Source organism: Dermacentor albipictus, unplaced genomic scaffold (assembly GCF_038994185.2).
Source record: "Dermacentor albipictus isolate Rhodes 1998 colony unplaced genomic scaffold, USDA_Dalb.pri_finalv2 scaffold_104, whole genome shotgun sequence".
Taxonomy (NCBI): Eukaryota; Metazoa; Arthropoda; class Arachnida; order Ixodida; family Ixodidae; genus Dermacentor; species Dermacentor albipictus.
The window spans coordinates 214,424-237,126 of record NW_027225658.1 but is presented as its reverse complement, the minus strand read 5'-3'; the positions used below and the strand labels follow the sequence as shown (position 1 = coordinate 237,126).

Here is a 22,703-nt window from a genome sequence, read left to right as displayed (position 1 = left end):
ATCATCACTAATGCGCGAGAACATCGAAATATTTTGACAAGCGAATAATACGTATGTCCGTTACAAAACATTATATAGCAAATAGGAGAAAAAATGTAAAAGAAGAAACGACTAAAATAAAAAGAAAAGTTATCGAGACCACAAGTACCGTTAAGTACAATTAGGAACTTAGCATAAAATAATGCCTAACCTTTTTCTTTATACTATAAGCAGATCTGCATTCCTGAATCATAGTAGCGATTTCTAGATTTTAATTCCGGAAATGAGGTATTAGGTAGGCGAGTGTCTGAGTACCATATTTGGTTCTAAACATAGCTGTTCTAAGTCGGTTATGCCTAACGTGATATTGTGAGTGGTCGAATGAAAAAAATGTGAACAGGGTATTTGGGTCATGCAAAATTTCCCTATGTGTAAACATAGCGAGCCTTAGTTGGAATAGATAATCTATTGTGAGTATGTTTAGCTTGAAAAAGTTTGGTGCACTGTGGTGACTACATTGAAGGCTTTCTATGCAACGCAAAGCTCTTTTTTGTAGGATTATTAACCTATCTAAATTTGTCTTAGTAGTTGTATCCCAGATGAGTGGACAATAGTGTATATGCGAATGAAAAAGAGCACAGTATAGCAGTAGGTATAAGCAATTTGGCACCAAGGTTCTGGTACTATCCAACATAGAAATACCTGCACATATTTGCATGTATCTTGTTTGTATGGTGCGTCCTGCTCAAGTTTTTTTCAAGGACGACACCTACAAACTTATAAGCAGAAACCTGATCGATAGCACAATTCTTTAATCTAAAACAGGTACTATAGTCATCAGTTTTCTTACGGCTTTTCAAAATATTATACTTTCTCTTTTGTACATTTCATTGAAGTTGATTACAATGCAACCAGTTTGATAGATTAGTTAACCATCTATTAGCTGCCTTTTCAAGTTCAAATAAGTGTTTACTTGTAAAACAAATACTTGTGCCGTCTGCATTAAGAACTATCTCAGGAGTTCACAGTATGTTCACAAGGTTATTTATGTAAAGAATAAAGAAGAATAGTCCAAGGATAGAGCCTTGCGGTACGCCATATTTTATCCGCTGTAATTGGGAACGGTAACTATTTAGGCTAGTAAATTGCACCCTGTTGGATAGATAACTGCCTATCTGATTTAATACCAAACCTCTAACACCGTAGTGTGGGAGTTTGCGAAACAAAATGTGATGTTTAGTAGAATCGAATGCCTTTTTAAAGTCTAGAAATAAACCAAGAAGGTATTGCTTATTATCAATATCATTACTAATTTTGCTTTGATATCTAACAGCGTCGTTTCAGTTGATTTCATTTCACGGAAGCCAAACTGCTGTTTGAAAAGCATTTCGGGGTAACCAATAAACTTCATTATACGTGATTTTAATGTATATTCTAACACTTTATAAAATGAAGGTAGCACAGATATAGACCGATAGTTATTCAAGTCATTATGAGAGCCACCTTTGTGAATCACTACTACTCTGCCTATCTTCATCCCTTCAGCAAAGTTACCCGTAGAGAAAACTTGATTGCAGAGATGTTAAAGTGGGCCACATAGTATTTCAGCAACGTGTTTAATAGGGTCAGCCTTAATATTGTACCGCTGTTAGCAAAACAACGATATTTATTAAAGGCGAACTTGTGCGCACAAGTAAACGTCACTGCGGTCGCGAAGAAGTCCGCGGCAGTCGCGTTCGCAAAACTGGGCTCGAACCGTCTTCCTCTTCTCCTCTCGTGACACCTCGTGCGCGTGGCGCATGCGAGCCGGGTCCAACTGGCTGCCCGTGCCACGAAGATCGCTGCCTGTTGTTGCTGAACAACACCACTGTACGGCGTCCACAGTACCCAATGCAAAGGGCGTGCGACTTGTAGTGGCAATATCATCACAGCCAGCGGCAGTATTCTTATTTAACGATTTAGGTATGTAACTATTTCTAATTCACTACATGGGGCCAAGAAAATAGATTGCGCGCACGAAGAAGAAATGTATTGTTCACAGTCATTTGTAGTACCATTTGTCTGACCTGCTGCACCAGAGGTTAGGAACAGATTATTCAATTTGTCCACTAGGTCGGCTTCAGTGAACCTAACGCCGTCATGGTTACTGTCGTAGGAAGGCTAGCCTTTGTTTTTCTTATGAGCAGACGTGCCGAGTTCCAAGCTTTCCTGGGATTATGGCAGACCCAAGCAAACCTTGCCTGATAATATTGAATATTAGCTCTCTTCAAATCTGAGTTCAATTTCTTGCGAACTTTTTGTATTCACGTAATATAGATATGTCTCCTAGTTTAATGAAGTTATGGTATAGTTTATCACGTTCTCTAATTCTGCTGTAGAGAGATCTGTTAATCCATGGTTTCCTGAATTGCTGTGCCTTTTGTAGTATTCATCAAATTGAACCTGCTTTTCGCCTTACGTTCACGTAAAGACTCTTGTTCGAGATATGCGAGTATGACTGAACCACCAGAAAGCGTTACTGCGAGACCGGTGAGGTGCTCGAAGCTGGGTGTGGCACAACGATTATTCTTTGTTTCGACGTCCGAAGCCACCTTGTAATCTCCAGCTTCACCATTCACCTAAGCGCGAAGAAAAAAAAATACTACGGATCTCCACAGCCGACCACACTGGAATCTGACCTGCGTGTCACTGGAGCAATGTACATTGCAGAGTCGAACGCGCTAACCACTAAGTAATCGCGGAACATCGATGCTGGGTAATTAGTTCGAGGCTTCACGCTCCAGGCTGATTCTCAAAGGAGTGCAATATATTCATGCATTTAGAAGGCGAGAAGGAGCAGCATTGCAGTGCGCGAGGTTTACAGTACGTGGGCACTGCAAAACAATGTGTTCTTGAGAAGATGGCGGTGTTCTTTACGCGATGTTCCTCGTTCTCATGGTCGTGAAAATAGCGCCGGTGGCACAAAACAGGCCCTACATGACAATGATGATGAAAGCTTCAAGCAGGGCACGTAACCACGATAGGAGATCCACCGCAATTTAAAGTTATTTGTGGAAAACAACCTGAATATGCATCGCCAACGTCGATGCTCAACAGCGACGTCTAAGCTTCAAACGTCGCACGCATATCTCGTGGAGCCGCACTCCGTTATTTCGCTCCACGCGTCAGTTGTAGTGAAAGATGTTGGCTCCAAACTCTGCTTGAAAGTCTCAGGCGGGAACTTCGAAATGACTCACCGGGCCTTAAAATCATGTAGCGTTTTAATAGCGCAAAAATTCCTTCACCGGCGTCCTACATGCTCATACAAAAGCCGAATTATTGAAACGCTGGAAGGAGACTTCCAAGTCGCAAGTCATTTCGAAAGCTACGCTGGGGTGACTAGATGTTGCACTGAGACTTTCTGTTAACGAACGAAGGAAATACTAACTGTGTCTCTTTTACACAAAACAAAATTAAAAAAAACGATTCACCAAGTTTACCTCAAACTTATTTAAAACCTAATGTGTTGAATGGTCGAGAACAAGTGGAAAGGAATGGTCGCAAACAAAGGAAACTGCAAATATACAGTGCTAGAATGTTCTTGAAATAGTTTACTAAATAAACGTAGGCTACTTCGGCAAGGGGAGTCTGAGAATGCTAAAGTCTCTGTGTGAAGGTAGTTCAAATTTAATAACATGTTCAGCGTCACGTAACACGAGATCTCAGGTGAGTAGGCATGTGGCTAATAAACCTTCGCACGCTACCTAATGACATGAAGGCTGCCAGATTCGAGACCCTCACCACCGGGCAAAAAGAAGGGGGGTGTTACACATACGTTTAGCAGGAGGGGTGCTGGCTAACAATACTACGGCCCCATTTGTATATCTTGTAAATATGGATACCCAAGTTAGTGGCCGGATTGATGACCTTGGCCGTAGCACAACTTGTAGTCCAACGCACGCGTGATGCTGAAGTTGTGGGGCCAGCTCCCAACGGCGACAAGTTACCGACTCGTCCGCTATCATTTCCATTTTTCTTCACTATTTTCCACATTTCAACTACAGATAAATTCACCCATGCTTTCCCTGGATTCATTGCATGTTTTCTATATTACATATATATATACACGCGCACACAGACCAGGCAAGAGCAGTAACTCATCGTTGGGGACACGATTTATGCCAAGTATGTTTTTAGTAACCGGTAAATCCTTCAAATTATGTAGCTGCGGAGCGAGCGGGCTTGCATCGGCTTAGTGCCTAATAACACAAGCAATCTATCTTGTCGGGAGATGCCAAGTCTCACGGCCCATTGCATTGCCGAGGAGGCATGTGTTACGCACTGCGGCCATCACGATGTGGCAGCACGCTTTTCAATCACGTTGGACACTTCCGTCAACTGCACACGTGCGAAAATTTTGTGAACGAATATATTGCGTACTTTGGTAGAGTGAAGAAATCAGGAAATTTGCAAGCTAGATTTGGAATCAGCTCGCACAGCGGTGATTCGAGATTTCTGTGAGATGCCTTCGTCCTGCAGATGACGTAAAAATAGAATGATGATGATGATGATGATGATGATGATGATGATGATGATGATGTTTCTGCACTTACAGCGGCGTTCGCCTGCAATGTTTGTTTGCTCTATGGGAAATGTTGTGGTTGCCCTGAATGGCGCTTGACGTTAAAATGCTCATAATCACATTGCGTAGACTTCATGTCGGCTATCTACGAGATTTAGTCAAGAGTTCGACGAAAGTTCGTCTGGTCAGGTAACATGATGTTGAAGAAATTACGGCCACTGACCAAGTCAAGGTGAAAAACACACAGAGACGTTTCGGGACCCGTACGGGTTCCTTGATCACACTCGAGTGTGATCAAGGAACCCGTACGGGTCCCGAAACGTCTCTGTGTGTTTTTCACCTTGACTTGGTCAGTGGCCGTAATTTCTTCATTATCTACGAGATTACTTCTGGGGTGAAGCAAGCGATGCTGTGATCGAGACGGCACGTCATGTTTTTATAGTATGTGCACGGCTATACCTCCAATTTCCTTATCGATTCGCACGCGCTATCCACTTCAGCTCCGTTTTCGCGTAGACGATAGAAATGCTTGAAGCGTTTGACTTTCGCAGGCTTACATTTCTTTAGCTTTGTACCAACCGTGGCTCATCTCTGTACACGCAGGAAGTGGCCAGGAAGAATGCATCCGCCGTCTTGGACGCTGCAGACTTCGTGCTGGGCGAACAACATGGCGTCGAAGGTGCCCGCGCCGTCGAGCTGATGCGTGACCACCCTCGTCTCCTCGAAATGGTGATGGAAGGTGCTTACGTCACTAAGGCCGAAGCCAAGAAGAGGATCCGCAGCGCCCTGCTTCGCGTCCGCCGCAGCAGCATCGACGAATTTATGACAATGACTGGCGTCGTCAAGGAGGCGGTGCAGTGCCTCAGTCATCCCGGCGCCAGGAGGCTTCAGCTCACCGACATTGGCCACGACTGCTGGCTCCACATTCGAAGTTTCCTGAAGATAGCGGACGTCGTGCCACGTTGAGCCAGTCAAGGTCGGTGAAAACAATCTAGCGGCTTTATTCTTCGCCGTTTTCATGGGGTCGGGGCTTGAAGCAATAGCTCGTTTAACAACGCATGAAGAGAGCGAATGTGGCTGTCTATAAACAAAAAATGAAAATAACACAAATATGTCGAAGATTTCTGAAAAGGAATTCGACAGTAACTTGCGATGAATTTGTTGAGTTTGTCACATTCCTGCTGCGGTTGGCATTAGCCTTTTTATGACTTAATCGTAAAGCTCAGATTGATTTTTCTATGCGCCACATATTTGGTTTGATAGTATAAAACGCCCAAGCTCAGAAGGCGTATAAATAGTAAATATTCATTATGGTTTTGGATAGTGTTTCATTCACATGGGGTATTCACCATTTTTCATAAACAATAATCTTGTGATCACATCACAGACAAACCAATTGGTTCTAGATGGTCGGCTTTCTTATTCGTTGACAGCTGTACAGGCGAGTGAGTTTATTCAAAGGTGAACATACCATGCCACTTAGGCAGGCCTTGTTAGCTCAATCAGTGAGAACAAAATGGTAGTAGGAGGAATAGAATGAAAGGGAAAAAACAATAATAAACGAGCTTGACAGTTGAGATTCCGTGTAGCATTTACCAATAGCTTCTTTTTTGTGGCCGTGTATATATAACGTATAACGAAATCTGACATGCCATTACATCTAGTCATCTTTTGCATTAACCGAATGTATTCGGCATTTACCATATAAAGAATGCCAACATCGCTAAACGAACCTAGAACATGTTTTATACTAGCTGGTCTACGGACTACATTTGGTTTCATTTCTCGGGGCCGCGACACAGGGCCGCGCAGTAAGTAACTGTGTAGGACACAATTGAGAATTTCACTCGAGTTAATTAAATGATTTTTCATAAATTAACTTGCTAATGGCCATCTTTTCCTAACGGTTTTATTTTCAAGGCACACAAATTAAGATGTTACACAAGTAAAAATATGACGTTGAAAAGAGTTAGGTGGCGGTTGGTCATACTTTCTTCTTGCTCTATGTATATAGTACAAAAAAAGAGAGACTCGAAATAATAATGCCCAAACTTCAACAACTGTCAGTACTGTCATGACACAACGACACAAACGGAACATATAAAGTGCGATTGATTGAAAGATTAGACTTCTGCAATATATATTTCATTCGTAACTAAAACAGAGTTTTATAAGATAGAAAATGGTGGAATATACGACCTCTTATTTTGAATGAGTTGGCATGCACGAATGCTTTTATTTTCTACACAACTTTCAGTTTGAGACGGAGACGAGGAAGGGTGTTCACACATTTGCATGATTATCACATCATCGTTGTGTTGTTAATGTTAATCAATAAATTTTACCAATATCTGCTTTATTCTGCAGTCTTCGGCTGCAGAGCTTGGCAGACTGAGGGCAGAGGCAACCAAGCTGGCTCCTCCTGCTGGCGTCGAAGTGCGGCTGTAAAGAGAGGCTGTTACGTTTCAACTAGTAGGGCTCGGTTGCCCACCTCTTGATTTTTCCCACTCGTCACATCGCCGACTCAAGAAGCTGTTAGGAAGCCACTGAACACCGTTTGCCATCACCGATCTGGAAGTGTTCCAGCGTGTATTCACTGTGTGGTGGCATTGAAGCAGTGGAGGAGGCGTTCGGTCGTTTTCATCTTATATTTCACGTGACATGAATGGTGATTGGAGTTTGCTTGACACGTGCCAACTTTGCAACTATAGTGGCGTGCGCATCTTTCTTTATAGGCCCTGATTTCAGTCTTCAAACAAAGCTTATACGTATATCTTTCTCACCCTATACTACGTTTAGCTGTTTTAATTTGCATTGTGCACTTCGGAGCGAGTGATATGAGGCACTTATTAGGCGCTAGTGTTCTGCAAAGTAATGTCCGTGGTTTTATTGAGGTAATTAGTAACATGCAATAAAGCGGACGTGCGTCTTCCAGCGTGTCTGAGACCATGTGTTCGAGTGCCGAGACCAATCTTGTTCTTTTGTATCACTATCTCCGTAAAGTGTCAACTGTAAGTCTTGTACTGTGCATTGAATCGTCATGCCTGACGAAAGTAAGAAATAATCCATGCATGTTTCTGCAGGGGAGCCCGAGCTAGTATATAGAGCTGGAATCAGTTCGCTACAAGCATTTACTGTGAGAGACTAGTGACGAGAACTCGAGCGTACTTGAATTAAACGTGACGGAGTTTCGTATATTTCCCTCAACGGATTCTCATTCCCTTTTAAAGAATTGTATTTAAGTTTCTTTTTTCACGGGAGAAATGTCAATTACGCAGTACCACGCGCTCGACATAAACTGTTAGGTATAGTTATTTATCGCACTTGTTACCTTGGTATGTAATGCTACACCGACAGTCAGAAGGCGTTTCGTTTTTGAACTAGAAATATAACAGTATGTATCAATCTGATCTTAACCACGCCTTGATACTACTATGCTGGAACTCAACGGACACAATGAGCTTCCCAGACCGAAAACAGTAGTGATGTTAGGATTAGCCATGTATATAGATTGCCTAACTCTATTACGATGACATATTGACACAGTGGATGTTGGCGGCATGTATTTGGAGGGCGGAGGGCAATGAAGGACTAGGCGCACTGACAATTTCTAGTAATTTTGCCTCCTTAAAGTGAGTTTCATTCGTGCAGGAACCACTGACCTTGTGTTAGCAGCAGAATGTCATAGCCACAGTGACACGTCAATAAGCCGGAGAACAAGTTCGTTGTCGACAGATTTGTGTTTTTGTTGCCTGTAAGTAAAAATTGCAATAAATGAGCGTGTAATGGCAAAAAGACTGTTTGTGGCCTTTTATTGAATACAGTGCATGCTGTGTATACAAGAAATGCAAAAATTTAACACTCCCAGGGTTAGTTTAGTAGCAAAGCATAAATACCCCAGAAGGTGGATGGCAGAACGGCGCCGCAGTAGCCCAACTAGAAAGAGTATCGCTTTATCCACTTTCATGTCCATTCATTTAGCAGCTCTTCAATTCAATTAGTAAGTAAAGTGATTTACCCTATTTTGTCCTTGTTGGCTTTTTATGATATGGTTAATAAAACTCAGGCGTCTCGGTTCCTCTTCTTCTCGATCATTACATTACGAGGGTCTCGAATCCGGCAACATTGATGCCTTTAGGTATATTGTGTGCGTTTATAGGCCGGTTGCCGTCACCCAAATAGATCACGTACTCGTGCCGCCTGCGACAAAACGGATGTTCCACATACGACGCCTAGGTTCGTGAGTGGTGGCGCTGGCTAACACTCCCAGGGTTAGTTCTAGCAGTAAACCGCAGAGACTGAATGGCAAGCAGGGGCCGCCGCAGTAGCTCAGTTGGCAAGAGCATCGCACGTTTGATGCGAGCACGTCGGTTCGTATATTACCTGCGGCCAGTTCGTCCTCATACACTTTCATTTCCATTAGTTTCTCATTTCTTTAATTAGGTGTGTAATTTCACCTATGTTGCTCTTGGTGTCCTTGTTTGTTGCCTTATGATATGGTCAACAAAAATGGGGCCCCTCGGTTATATATATATATATATATGTATATATATAGAGAGAGAAAGGGACGTGAAGGAGAAGGAGGAGTGGTATTTTTCGACAAAGAATGCGCCCCCCCCCCGAAATATGTTTCTCGCTACGCCACTGCCTTCGTAGGCTAGAGCCGCACTTGTCATCGGCTTCCCACCAATGCCAGCGTATCATCGATATCGCACTCTCCTATCGCCGAACCTCGCCCTCTTTTGGCGGTGGTTCAAAATCTTGGGCATGCATTGCTCACAAAAGAGCCGATAACCGAGATGGCCACAAATTAAGGTGTGAACCGAACCTGGACTAATGTTCACACACTCTGCCAGTTCATCGATACTTATTCTCCGTTCTTGCCTAATCAGCTCACCGACCCTTGTAATCGTGTTGGGCCTGATTGCATGGTGGCTTTGGCTAGGTCTTGGATCGTCCTTGCAACTTTCACGTCCATGTTTGAAACGTTTGCTCCAACACTTTACAGTGGCCAATGAAACGAAATTTTCAACATAAAAAACAGCCACAATTAAGGCTACTAATTTCCCTTGGGAATCACCTGCGGCAGTCAAAAACGTTGTTCAACTTTTGGAGCGTCCATTATGTCACGTAACCATGCTCAACCAAGTCTATCAGAGCATTAAAGAACATTTATCCTCACACCTGCGTGTCGTTTTTGTAAATGAGAGATGCATGTGTGCTACGCGTATGCCTGGCAGATCAACCAAACCATTATTGCGTATGGTGGGTTGGCTCACTTTCATTTGACTTGCCCTATAGTACACTAAAAATTCGAAGATACAATGGAATATACAAATGCGAAGATACAGCTTCATAGAGGGCAAAAGAAGTGTCACTGGAAAGAATGTTCACTGCTCATATGTGCACAAATTCTCGCAACATGGGAGGGAGAGAGAGAAAACAAGGATAGGAAAAACAGCATCCGGTTTGCTACCCTACAATGGGAGTTGGGGAAAGGACAAGAAAATTGAATATATGTATAAGTCTCCAATAAATCTAGGTATCTAAGAAAAATCCAATGTATTCATTGCAGCAAACAAGGCGAATAAACATGTTGCGAATCACAGATTACAGAATACTAAGGCCTCCTGATAATCGCGGTCTACGGGAGGCGGCGCGCTACCTCCCCGTTTTCCTCCCTTGCACACACAAGACTGCGCCACCATCGTGGGAACGCATGCCACTGCCCTCCACCGCCCCTTTTCACTCACACATACAGCATGCGGCGTGCGGTCACGATGTTACCGCCCTCTGACTTTATACGCAACAGGAGGGAGACGGGGACGGCAGGAATGCGCCTGGTGTGTCCTATAGGAGAAAAAGAAAGAAACAAATAAAGCGCCGTAGCACAGTACGTCACGAGCCCATGCCAGCTAGCCGGCAGGTTATGCTATTGTGTCATTGGGCCCACGAGAAGTGCAGATAAAATAAGATGCCAGAAATTTCATGGGTGCTCCTTTTTGTTCACAAGAGACTGTGGAAGTGTTCTTGAAGTGCACAGATGACTTACCCTCGCCTCCTCATATAGTTCCCACGCTTACGCCGATTACGTCGCTTCGTGGTCAATCTCTCGGCCCTGTGGAGCCTTACAATACCCTTACCACGTTGAAACTTCCTGTTGGATCCTGAGACGTCAACACCCTCTACTGTAGTCCCGTAACTGCCGCAACTGCGCGCTCCTACCACAGGTCAAGATACTCAAAAAACGCAAGCGGTCGCGTTTAGGCGGCTCCAGACAAACACATACCCACACCCAAGGTACATTAAGAGAATCGCAGCGGGCAATTGTGAAAGCGACCAACGTAGGCTCTGTTCGCAAACAGAGACACTCGCACACATAATGTAGGAATGCACGTCGCTCCCACCTTCTCAACCCCCGGTCAGCAGCGAGACTGACTGGACAGCCTGGCTCAGGTCCGGGGACGTCACCCGACGACGTCAATTGGTGGACTGGGCAGAGAAGGACAAGCAGGCCCAGTGCCTTACTTGAGCCCGAACCCTTAGCCACCTCCCCCTTTCTATAAAGCTTACCACCGCCAACACCACCACTTCCATTTAAGACATCTTCACCTACGTGATCGACACCACCGTAAACTCCGAGCAACGGAATGACCTTCTCTGTCTCCTCGACAAATTTCCCCGTGATTTTGACTGCCATAGCGCTTCTCTGGGCCGAACGGAAACTGTGTGACGGTATTAACACCGATGCTCAGTCGCTGCTAGAGCAGCGACCATACCACGTATCATCGACAGAACGCCGCGTCATTGATTACCAAGTAGGTGAAATGCTAAAGCGCGGTGTCATTGAACCGCCAGCTGTTTTAGTTTGAAAGTAGGATGGCTCGGTCACTTTTGCGTCGATTACTGTCGCCTAAACCATCGTCAAAACCTACGCCAGACTACGTGTTATAGATATTATTGGAGCGGTATGTATACACCCCTCTGCAAAAGTACATTCGCTCTGGCACACAATGTCAACGCCGCAAGCATTGTCCTTGTCGCTCGTCTGGACCAATGGAACCCTTACAGTGCCCGACCTTTTGACCGGCTTGGGATATACCTATACAGGCCTCTGACATACAGAGCTGCTGACAATCGTTCGGTCGTCGTGGCTATAAACCACCTCACGAGGTATGTAGAAACGGCCGCTTTGCCAGGTGCGACGGCTCCTCACGTAGCCTCCATCCTGCTTCAACGCTTCGTTCTACGTCACGGCGCCCCACGCGAACTTCTGAGCCACCGATGCCGCGTCTTTCTCGCCGATGTCATTCCAGAGCTTCTCACTGAATGTCGCGCTATTTATCGCTGTATGAACGCATTTCGCCTGCAAAAAAAACGGCTTGACAGAGCGCTTCAACCAAACTCTTGGCGACAGGCTTTCGACATATGTCGCCTCCAACCACACCAACCGGGACCGCGACATTCCTTACGTAATATACGGCTGCAAAACGGCGCCCCAGGCGACGACGGGCTTTTCTCCCGTCTTTCTACTGCATAGCCGAGAACCGTCATCTCCCATTGACACTATTCTTCCTTACCGTCCCCAATTTACAGAGGGTAGAATGGATTCCAAAGCCTCCCGGTATACAGAATAATGTAGACAATTGGCATGCGCACTTACAACACAAGAACAAGCGCTGCAGAAATTGACGATTTGCAAAAATGCTGTTGCGCATGCCCGAACATGGCTCTCACGAGCGCCCTATATAGCATCCATTTCATAGCTGCTATGTCGCATGCAATCTGTCCTAGTCGGCGCATGCGCTCTGCCCTAGCGGATTAGTCGCGTAACGTTTTGGACCGCAATGTCCCCCGAAGAAAAAGAAAGCGCCAGGACGCGCGCTGCTGGAAACACTCGTGCCGTGTACCGTGTTGGCATTCTACTGGTAGCTCGATGTCGGTGCTGTGCCGAAAACATGCGTAGCGTAAGACCAACTCCACTTTACGATAGGAATCCGCCAGCGCTTCGTCCGGGTCGTCCAGACTGCACCGTGAGCCGGGCAGTTGCCGCCTTTCATTGATGGCTAGCAAATTTAACACAAAAGCTGTGCGTTACACTTTGACGACACTTAATTAGATCAGGCCGCTTACGAAGTCTTCTTGCAACGTCGGTCCTCCCTTGCTGGTGGTGGCCGCGCGTACCTGACTTCACGTACTTCAAAGGCGCGGCAACACTGGGTCGATACGAGACCGACAAGACATTCACGCCAACGATTGACCGACTATTGTGCGCCACCTAAACGATTTCATCATACCAAGTGACAACGGTGCCACCTATACGAGCGCTAGTTCTCATACTGCGACGGGCTTTCTTGGCGACGGCCTCGGCAAAATCAGCATGCCAACCATCGTTCGACCGAACCCCACGCCATCAGCCGTCGAACCGACAACACGGTAGCGACAGCGTCTTCGCTATTATATATAATTATACGTGGTCAAAAGGAGCCAAACACGCCTACCAAGTTGAAACTCACCAGCTTCAACCATATCAAGCCGTGCCTACGAAGTTTGAGCCAATGTCGATCCTCTTCAGCGAAGGCTAAGCCTGGCGCCGTCGAGTTCGTGCACCCTCTACCGGTGGACCTGAACTGAACTGTACGGAGTTAGGTCGAACGAAACTGCTTATATAATGAAGTTCTGGCCTTAGCAATTTCAAATCAACTATACTTCACTTCGCATGGCACGCACACCATGACCGGCAATCGGCGACACAGCGCTGTGCCAACATCTGTACGTCACCTTATACCTGCAGGCTGTCGGGAACATTCGCTATGCGCATACGGGTGGGTCCGTACGTGATGCTTTGCCGACACATTTCACAATCTCGGAGGTGCACTGTTTGCCTCCGCGTCAAACAGTAAACAAGAGACGGTGCATTCCGTATACCGCAGCATAAACATCCGTCTCGCTCAGTTATAGCAACGCCGTGTGAGCGATGGCATCCGCGCGTTTTCGAGAGGGAATAAACAGCCTGGAATTGAGCGCTCATGAGAGCGCAGTTTTCTCTAATAATGCTCTATGGCACGCGCGAAATGTAACTATGATGGAGTTAAAGAAAACCGTCCATCAGTGATAAATTAACAGCCCGTAATATGTGTATCTGGATCACAGCTGCCGTTGCTTAAGTGGCTCGGCCGTTCATATTAACAGGCCTCGGGGTGTAACCACATGGCACATAGGCACATATATGTATGTTTTGCTAGGTCTTTTCATTATTCCATATCAGCCATGCACTTCTTCCACAATATTTGACGATAAGAATGATCGCGGTGGTACATGTCGGTATAAACAAGTGCGCGCGTTGATAAATCCGACGCAGAAGGCTGCGCTCGAAGGCTTCTTGAATATGCGAAATGTCTAAATACTGCGTGAAAAGATTACAAAAAGCAATGTCCCAGTATAGAACTCAACGAGAAATTCCTATAGGCAGCCGCGTCGCCCACCAGGAACTTGGCGTGCCTTTATCGGCCGCACTGCATGTTTGCAGAACAGCGCACTCAGGCCTGCTCACCCAGCCATATTGTTTCTCAATATATTACCTAGTAGAAGGAATCTGGCGCTGCTGCGTTAGAGTACACTCTAGCTGCGCTGTGGTATGCATGAGAATGCCGGTATATTGTGACTTCGGATGGTCATCGTTCTCGGACAGCAAGAGAAGCAAATTTCCGTCTGTCACAATGACTATTTAGCTGCTACAACAGCACGTAAAAAGCTGATTTATCTTTATTATTACAGAAAAACATGGTTTTGTTTACCTATGAAAACTTGTTATTGCATGTGCAATTATATGAACACAAAGGAACTTTCCTGGTCAAAGCACTTTGACACAGTAATAGGAAACTGTCGCCGCAAGTTGTTTCTAAGACGCGTATTAAAATCCTCCACACCAACAGTACGCCTGTTGGCATACAAAACACTCGTCCGCCCCGTTTTAGAATATGCTATAGTTATAGGGGACCCGTTCACTGAAAGGCGATATTGGAAAGCTAGAAAGCTTACAGAAAAAAGCAGTTCGATTCATCTACAATACATATGGGCGTAGTTATATTACTACTAACATTTTATCTCGGAGCGGCTTGCCTTCTATAAGTGATAGAAATCGTGTATGTCGTCTAAAATTCTTTTTCCAACTAATAAATGGTCACTACAGTATCGACACGTCTCACATTAGACAGTTTTAGTTTAGCGTACGCAACTATAGCGTACGCTAAGCAGCGCACGTTTTCTACAAGTTTAGTTGGCCGACGATATCTTCGGATCTCTGAGGCCATATTCCGTCGTTACAGCTATTTCGCGCCTGTAGCGATAGGCGGCGCTGACATCTCAAACGCTTCTTTCGTTAGGCTTTGATTCGTTCGAAAAGAGAAGCGATCTCGAAAACACCACGAAGATATCCATAATACTTTGTCGTCGAAGCGGCCTGAGACTAAGCGAAAGCTGTTTACACAGTCATTTGCGACGAACGAAGTGCATTTTACAAAAGCAACGCCAAATTCAATTCGAAGCGGGCAGCCGGGACCGCCGCCATGTTTCCCGCAAACTCCGCAAACCCCGCAAAAACGCTAACGCTAACTCGTTTGCGTTGCGTACGCCCGCTATAGCCGCTATTTCGTTTAGCGTTCAGCGCATGCACCGTGACGACGCGCTATTTTTTAGCGTACGCAATGGAATAGCGTACGCTATACTAAAACTGTCTATTATCACCTATACAGCAGGTTACGCTACCAGACAGCGACACTAGACAGTTTCTGCGGGGTGCGTGTTGTGTTTTCAGCACCGGAAAAGCTGGGACGGATGTGTCGCTTTGTAAACCAATCCCAGAAGAAACCAGCCTGCAAAATCAAGCACACCAAAGCCCTCGTTGAATGTAACGTCGGCGTTGTGTACAGTATTCCCCTCGCCTGTGGGAAATGCTATATCGGCCAAACTGGGCGCTGTCTGAATGAACGCTTGCTAGAGCATCGCAGGAATGCTACATCACTAAGTGGCGCTGGTCATTTAGCCGACCACATACGCCGTTGCTCGCACAAGCCAGCATGCGATGCTTTTTTCGAACGAACACGCGTGTTGCGCAAATATAGCGATCAGAAACACCGGGAAATATTTGAAGCGTGTTGTATCTCCAATGCAAACGAGAACTGTGTCAGTGCCCCTTCTGTTGCACTCGGGAAAAAAGAAATTGATTATCTCAGGGCAAACGGATGTGATGCTCGCCTTTGTCAGTCTTTTCTCCGAGAAAAGGGCATTCTGCGTTGAAGACTGGATGCGCTGCAATTGATCAGCTAGGCAGGGCGGGACATGAACAAGATTGTACTGTGTGACGTAAATAGAAGGAAAAAAAAGAGGGAAAAGTTTCGCTTTTGATTTTTTTGACACCTGTGTTGCCTAGACCAAGGAAATATTTTTGAGTGGTCCTGCGCAGTAGCAGTCCCCCACCCCCTCCCCCTGTGTACATAAAGCCCTGTTTCCAATGAATAAAACTCAGTTGAAGTCCGGCATTTGTGTTGTCTTTCTCGCCTCGTCCTTGTTCAAATCTGCGCTGGAACTATGTTTGACAATTTCTACTAATTTTGCCTCCATAAAGTGAGTTTCTTTCACGCAGGAGCCACTCAACTTGTGTTAGCAGCCGAATGTCATAGCCCCAGTGGCACGTCAATAAACAGGAGAACAAGTTTGTTGTCGACAGATTTGTGTTTTTTGTTGCCTGTAAATAAAAATTCCAATAAATGAGCGGGTCATGGCAAGGAGACTGTCTGTGACCTTTTATTGAATGCAGTGCATGGTGTGTCAACTAGAAATGTAGAAATTTAACACTACCAGGGTGTGCTTAGTAGAAAAGTACCGATACCCAGGTGGTGGATCTCAAAACGGCGCCGCTGTAGCTCGAGTGGTAAGAGTACCGCTTGATCCACTTTCATGTCCATTAATGTGTAATTTCTTTAATTCGATTAGTAAGTACAAGTGATTTACTCTATGTTCTTCTTGGCGTCTTTGTTGGTTTCCTATGACATGGTTAATGAAAATGGGGCCCCTCGGCTCCCTTTCCTCTCGTTCATTACATTACGAGGGTCTCGAATCCGGCAACATTGATGCCTTTATGTAACTCGTGTGCGTTTATTGACCGGTTGCCGTGGCCCCAATTGATCACGGACTCGTAACGCCTGTGACAAAAAAGCTGTTCTACATCCGACGCCTGGGTTTGCGAGTGGTGGCGCTAGCTAACACTCCCAGCGTTAGTTCTAACAGAGAGTGAATGGCAAACCGGGGCCGCCGCAGTAGCTCAGTTGGCAAGAGGATCGTACGCTTGATGCGAGCACTTCGGTCCGTATATCACCTGCGGGCAGTTCTTCAACCACTTTGATTTCCATTAGTTACCAATTTCGTTAATTATTAAATGTGTTAAAAGTGTAATTTCCCCTACGTTGCTCTTGGTGTCCTTGTTTGATGGGGTCCAACGGTTCCCTTTCTTATGGTTTGATATATATTTGGAGAGAGAGAGACGTGAAGAAGAGGGAGAAGTGGTAGTCCTCAAAGCAGCGGCTGATAACAGATACGAAAGTGGCACCAATGTCTTACCAGAACGTTAGATAAAACAGAACGTGTAACCAGTCTGGCTCTAGGGCTGAGCCAAGCTTGCTGGAAGATAATGCTCCCTTCGAATCACGACAAAGGAGAAACGGGGCTCCAACTCGCGCCGTCGCTCGCGGCAGCTGCGCTTGCCTCTGCTAGACAATCACGAGGTGAGATGCCTCCTGGAGACAGAGCTGCTCGTTGGAATGAGAAGCGAAGGTTGCGGCGTGCTACAGAGACTGTTTCTAGGTGGCTTTGCTACGGCGCAGCGACTACGCGCCCCGCATCGGACGCGGTGAGCGTCGAGCTACGCAGCGTTCGGCGCGGCAACGAAATGTGCGCCTGAGCAAGCGCCGCACGCCTGAGCCGACGCCGACGACACCGGCTTTTCTGTGACACGAGCTCATTAACGCTCTCGCGTTAAAATAAAGGCTAGTGCGCTTCGCATCTTGGGCTTAACCTTAGCTAAGCCACAGCCAGTTTTTACAAACAAGAGCGCGAGCACGCGTCTTGTAGAACGCGGATGTCTAGACACTAAGGTTTTGCTGATGAGAAAGTTGGGAAGCGAGTTTTAAGCATAACTGGCCTATGATTGGAAATATAAACAGAGACTGAAGGCAAAATTATCACATCATATCGGGTGACATACTGAGCTAAATTGCTTGGCACATACGTACGGTCTAATCTGCTTGACGACGCACCGCGTCGCCACGTCCAGACAAATCAAGAACCACGAAAAAGTCGATATGAATCCAGCAACGAAAAGTTCTGGACCAGGGGACGCAACTCCCGTGCGTTCCAATCAAGGTGACCCCAGCCCGGGCCTTGCACATCTGCTCGCTTATCTAAGACGCAGTCAAAATCCCCAACAAGCACCACGGGATGACGATCCTGGATATACACGTCAAGGTGACGAAAAAAATCAATGGACTTAATGGCCTGCGCCTGTACATATATGCACAAAATCCGTAAGCTAAATGAAGATAGCCCACATTCAAATGCCGATATCCGCCCTGCCCCATCATAAGATACATGACGATCTCGCAAGCGAGTTCTGTTAAAAATAATAATACCGACTCCACCAGAATGTGATGACGCTAAGGACAAAGAACTGTCAAAACCATGTACTCACGATACATTTGAAATTTTAACAGAGCAGATTGAATGGGTGCACTTCAACATAGGGCTCTTTGGTATCAGCAACATTTATGGCACACGCATTCTGTTGAATTTCGTTTGATATTATGCATCTAAACTGACAATTATTCGCGATAAGAAAGGAGAAGGCTACGTTTTAGGCAGGAAAACGTCACACTTTATTTCAAACTTGCGAATTTAGAAAATTGCATTGGTTTAAAGCACAGTTGTCACCGCAGCAACTGCAACAGTCTTCTGCATTGCTGTCGTTTACCTCAATTTCCGCCTCGCACTTCGTGAAGGGACTGAGAGCTGGCCAGAATGTGTTGTGGGATGTTGATGGAAATGAAATGACTCTTATTCATAAAGATAGAATCCAGCACGCTGTTCGCGATTTAAGTAGGAATTATAATTGTTATAATTTTGTGCGAGCAGCATTCCTTGGCATAGTTACTCGGGCGAGTTTCCCAGGCTAAGGCGCTAAGCGCGCGGCGCTTGCCTCGCACCTGGTTAAGCTTTTCCTGTAGTCTCGAGAGCCGCTCGAGTTTCTTCTCCACGATGGTCGGCCATTTTTCCTAGAAAGTAGGCCTTCCAACCACTGTAAATCAACCATCGCCAACAACGTCCGCCCCGTTCGAAGTACGAGGTTCTGGACAGGAGCTATAGTATGCCGCTTCAAAGTAACCTTGGGCATGCCGGACTAACCCACTGAGCTATCTTTCCGGCCAGTATCTAGAGGTCAGGAGTTCAAATCCCCGATTTCCTTCCGTTTTTTATCTCTTTTCTTCTAGTTTATCATTAAAAGAGGGAATTTCATATCTTCGCCACCACCGTTCACACGGGGACCCCCTTCAATTTTTTTTCTTGAAACACGTGATTTTGTTTACTCTATTATTTATGGTCTCTAACGTTCAAGTCATAGACTACCCATTTCTCTTGTTGAGTGCCATGTGTGCGGTTTAACCGTGCTCAGATTGGCCGGCCTCGACTGATGGAATAAGGCGCCAGGGTAGGTTAAATGAGGCATGCAACTCCCCTCTCCCTAGTGCTTAGGATCGCTGCGTTCCCAGAAAAAATAAGAGGTCAGTTACCCCCCCCCCCCCCCAGCTTCAGTCTTTCTCATTAGCTTTAGTATAATCACTGTCCAAAGCTGTAGAAAGGGAGAAGACACCACCGAGAACCGTCAAGGTCGCCTGCTTTGGGCGAATCTCAGCGCGATAGTGCGACTGACCATTCTGACTAGCCACCCGGGAACTCGGGTGTTCGGATGACAAGAGTCAAGCAGACGTGACGGGTGGATCATACGACACTCGGAGCCACTTCGTAAGCGCCGAAAAACTTCCGTTTTATTTTTGCACACAAGTGTTAAGCGCTGCTCAAATTGAGCAAAAATGTATCGTGTCCCTAGGCGCGGTCAAGTCCGCGTGCATGCGTAAGATGCGGGAAACAAGAGGCTACGGCAACCGAGAATTGACACTATGTCGTGCAACCTATACCGATCAGCAAAAACCCACAAAGGGCGGATAAATTAGCGGATCTCTTACGAATGAAGGGCCCTCTGGGCGCTACTTGTAGGCGACAAGGTAACCTAGCCACCTGCGGCATTATCTTACTGAGCTATGTCTTATGCTGGTTTGCGGTAGTCGGAAGTAAAATACGCCCCCTATTTTTTGCTGCGTTTTTTTTTAATGATTGTGTATCTGCGTATGACATCCTCCAGTGCACTTCATCTGCAGGCTTGGAGTGGCGCCTGAAACAGGCGAAAGATGCCGAGAGCGACTGGGGCTACACTAATCAAGGTACAACCAAGTTAGGAATGCCGACTAAGCTTGAACAAACACACTCCCCCATCAGAACAGCAATTGGCCTCCCTGGTGCAGTATTCGGCCACAACCACCCTAGTGAGATGATGTCCTCAATGAAATGGCCGTCAGTCCCAAATGGCTGCGGAGCACCTGATCAAGGCGGCGGTCAGACTTACAACGCAGGAGAGGGTGCTAAGAATATCTGGGTCCGGTTAAGGCCACGAATGGAAAGTGGCACTTGCAACGTTTAACACTCGAACACTCTCGAGTGGGGCAACCTTAGCAGGACCCTTCGAAGAACTATCAGACATTGTTTGGGATATTGCCGGCCTTACTGAGATTAGAACTGGTGAGGCTTACACATTGCTGAATAACGGCAATGTCCTCACCTATAGAGGTCTCCAGGATAAGAAGCAATACGGGGGGGATTGCTAATCCATAAAGACATAGCGGGCAACATTGACGAATTCTACAGCATCAACGAGAGGGTAGCACTACTCGTAATCAAACTCAACAGACCTTTTCATTGGGCGAGGAGGAAAGGGCACACGGCGAGCATTTCCTTCTCGCTGGCTTGTGCGATCCGCCGCGGCGCTGCTTGAAATTATTGCTTTCCCGTGCTGAGGAATGATTTCGAGATGTTTTAGATCGCACTTGGTGAAATTTACGCAATGTCCGTGCATATAAGGTCGTCAGGGGAGCCTTTCGGTGTACCGGTTACCACAGTACGGGGAAATATCTCTTGGGGGCGCAAACATGTGACGCGCATTGTCAGCGGTAGTATGTGTATGTGTTGTGAACTGTATTGCGTATATAGGTTTTGATTCAACGAAGATAACCGGCGCCTCTGCATTACCAGCATGAAATGGTAAAGCTGCCCACTCTCTGATCGCTTAGCGTAAGGACTAAAATTAGATCGCCTGCTCGTGTAAGGTCAACCGAAGTCAACTACGAAACATCTAAGCCGCAGACGCAATGAAATATTTGTGTTACACCGGCAACGTTCTCGCGATGGTGCAACTCTAGTAGGCTTGAAATCCCTATATGTCTACACTAGCCTCCTGCATGGGGTCGATGGCACTGTACAACACAGTGATCATTACGGTTGGCGGACCAGCATGATACATATCAATAAGCTACGTGCTTTGGCATTGTTTTTTTTTTGCCCTGTAATGCCATAATATCCGAGATGAATCCCATAAAAGGAATGAGAGGGCTATTTTGAGGTGAAAATAGATATGCCTCTAGGTGTTATAGTGAGACACTCTATGCACCGAGCAGTCGGTGAGTACTACATGGTTTCCAGGAACTACGTACGGACTCGAAGAAGCCAATAATGAAGATTCGCGATCCACGAAACGCACAACCGACGCGCACTCAACATGGACGCAGGTACACAAATTAATCGGCGAAAGCCTCAGGATCCTTCCAAAACGTTTTCAGCGCCGCGGTGCGGCATGCGGCAGCACAGGAAAATAAAAAAGGCGGATTGCGACCCGGGTCAGCTGGTGGCGACTCTCTCTCTCTCACAATGGGCCGGTTCCGCTGAATATTCCTTTGGACGTCCCATCGTGGACAGGACGGGGCAGGTTCAGTGGTGATGTCAACGGCGTCGTTTGCCTCTTTCGTGGAAGTACAAGTCCAAGCTGAATAAAACCGGTCTCCAAGGCAAGGGTCAATTTTGAAGGCTGTCAATTGATTCGTCGTGGTGCTCTGTGGCCCCCGACTATTCAGTTCGACCCACGGGAGGGTTCGGCAGTTTCGTGGAACTTTGCCAGCACCAAGGGCAACCACTTCAGAAGAACGAGGCGGGGAGAGTGGAGGGTGATTTTCTGCTTCCTCAGAATCACAATATGCATTTGTAATAGAAAACCAGACGTTCTTGTTGAAAGTGTCCAAAAGTGGCGCCTCTCTTTCCGGCAAGCAATTTGGTCTCGCTCATCCACTGTCGCGCTCGACTCAGTAGGAGCAGGCTAGCGTGACAGCACGAGACCAGAGGAAGAGTTGCTATCTTGCATTTCGCTCTTGCTTGCCTGGAGTGAAGTAACGTTGGAGTGAAGTGCGTGGATATCATTTCAGCGGTCGCATCGCCTATCAGGACCGACGCCACGGGCAGCCGTGCGGTACCACAATTAAAGCATCCGGCACAGGTGAGTCTAGAACTCGAGTTTTGTGAATGTATTATCTTACGGCAAGAATTCCATGTCGAAATTATATTCTACAACGTTTTTTGAGCGCTCTCGCAACATGCATGGACCAATGCTTGGACGATGACGAAGCTAGTCGTCAACGCAAGCTGTTTACCTTGTTAATAGGAACTCGCATACACGGCCTTTGCTGCTTTTGGGGTTGTTAGAGAGAGAGAGAGCTTAACCGTTGACAAACCCAAACGGCCGGCAGTTGGACGAACGTAGTTGTTCCTTAACGCAGTAAGGTAAAATTCTAGCTCTGTATGCCAGATTTGCGCACTTAAACAAAACATAACTGCATACACAACATTTCAGCGACGACCGCTCAAAACACCCGAGTCCGTAATGGCGAGAGAGAGCATAAACTTTATTTTGAAATCAGTAAGATTTGAGTCCGGCGTCTTTTTAGTGGGTCTGGGC

General features: G+C 46.2%; 2 long non-coding RNA genes across 2 annotated transcripts; one reads left to right on the top strand and one right to left on the bottom strand.

The window, feature by feature from the left end:
• The first annotated feature begins 1,811 nt into the window (after nt 1-1,811).
• LOC139053372 (uncharacterized) lies at nt 1,812-7,046 on the top strand. Its single transcript, XR_011510444.1, has 3 exons — nt 1,812-1,941; nt 5,144-5,516; nt 6,908-7,046. It is a non-coding gene; the product is annotated as an uncharacterized lncRNA (long non-coding RNA).
• Nucleotides 6,855-13,439, bottom strand: LOC139053371 (uncharacterized). The gene is made up of 4 exons (XR_011510443.1): nt 13,057-13,439; nt 10,294-10,390; nt 8,203-8,292; nt 6,855-6,982 (listed from the first exon to the last, which is right to left on the bottom strand). It is a non-coding gene; the product is annotated as an uncharacterized lncRNA (long non-coding RNA).
• Between the last annotated feature and the right edge of the window lie 9,264 nt (nt 13,440-22,703).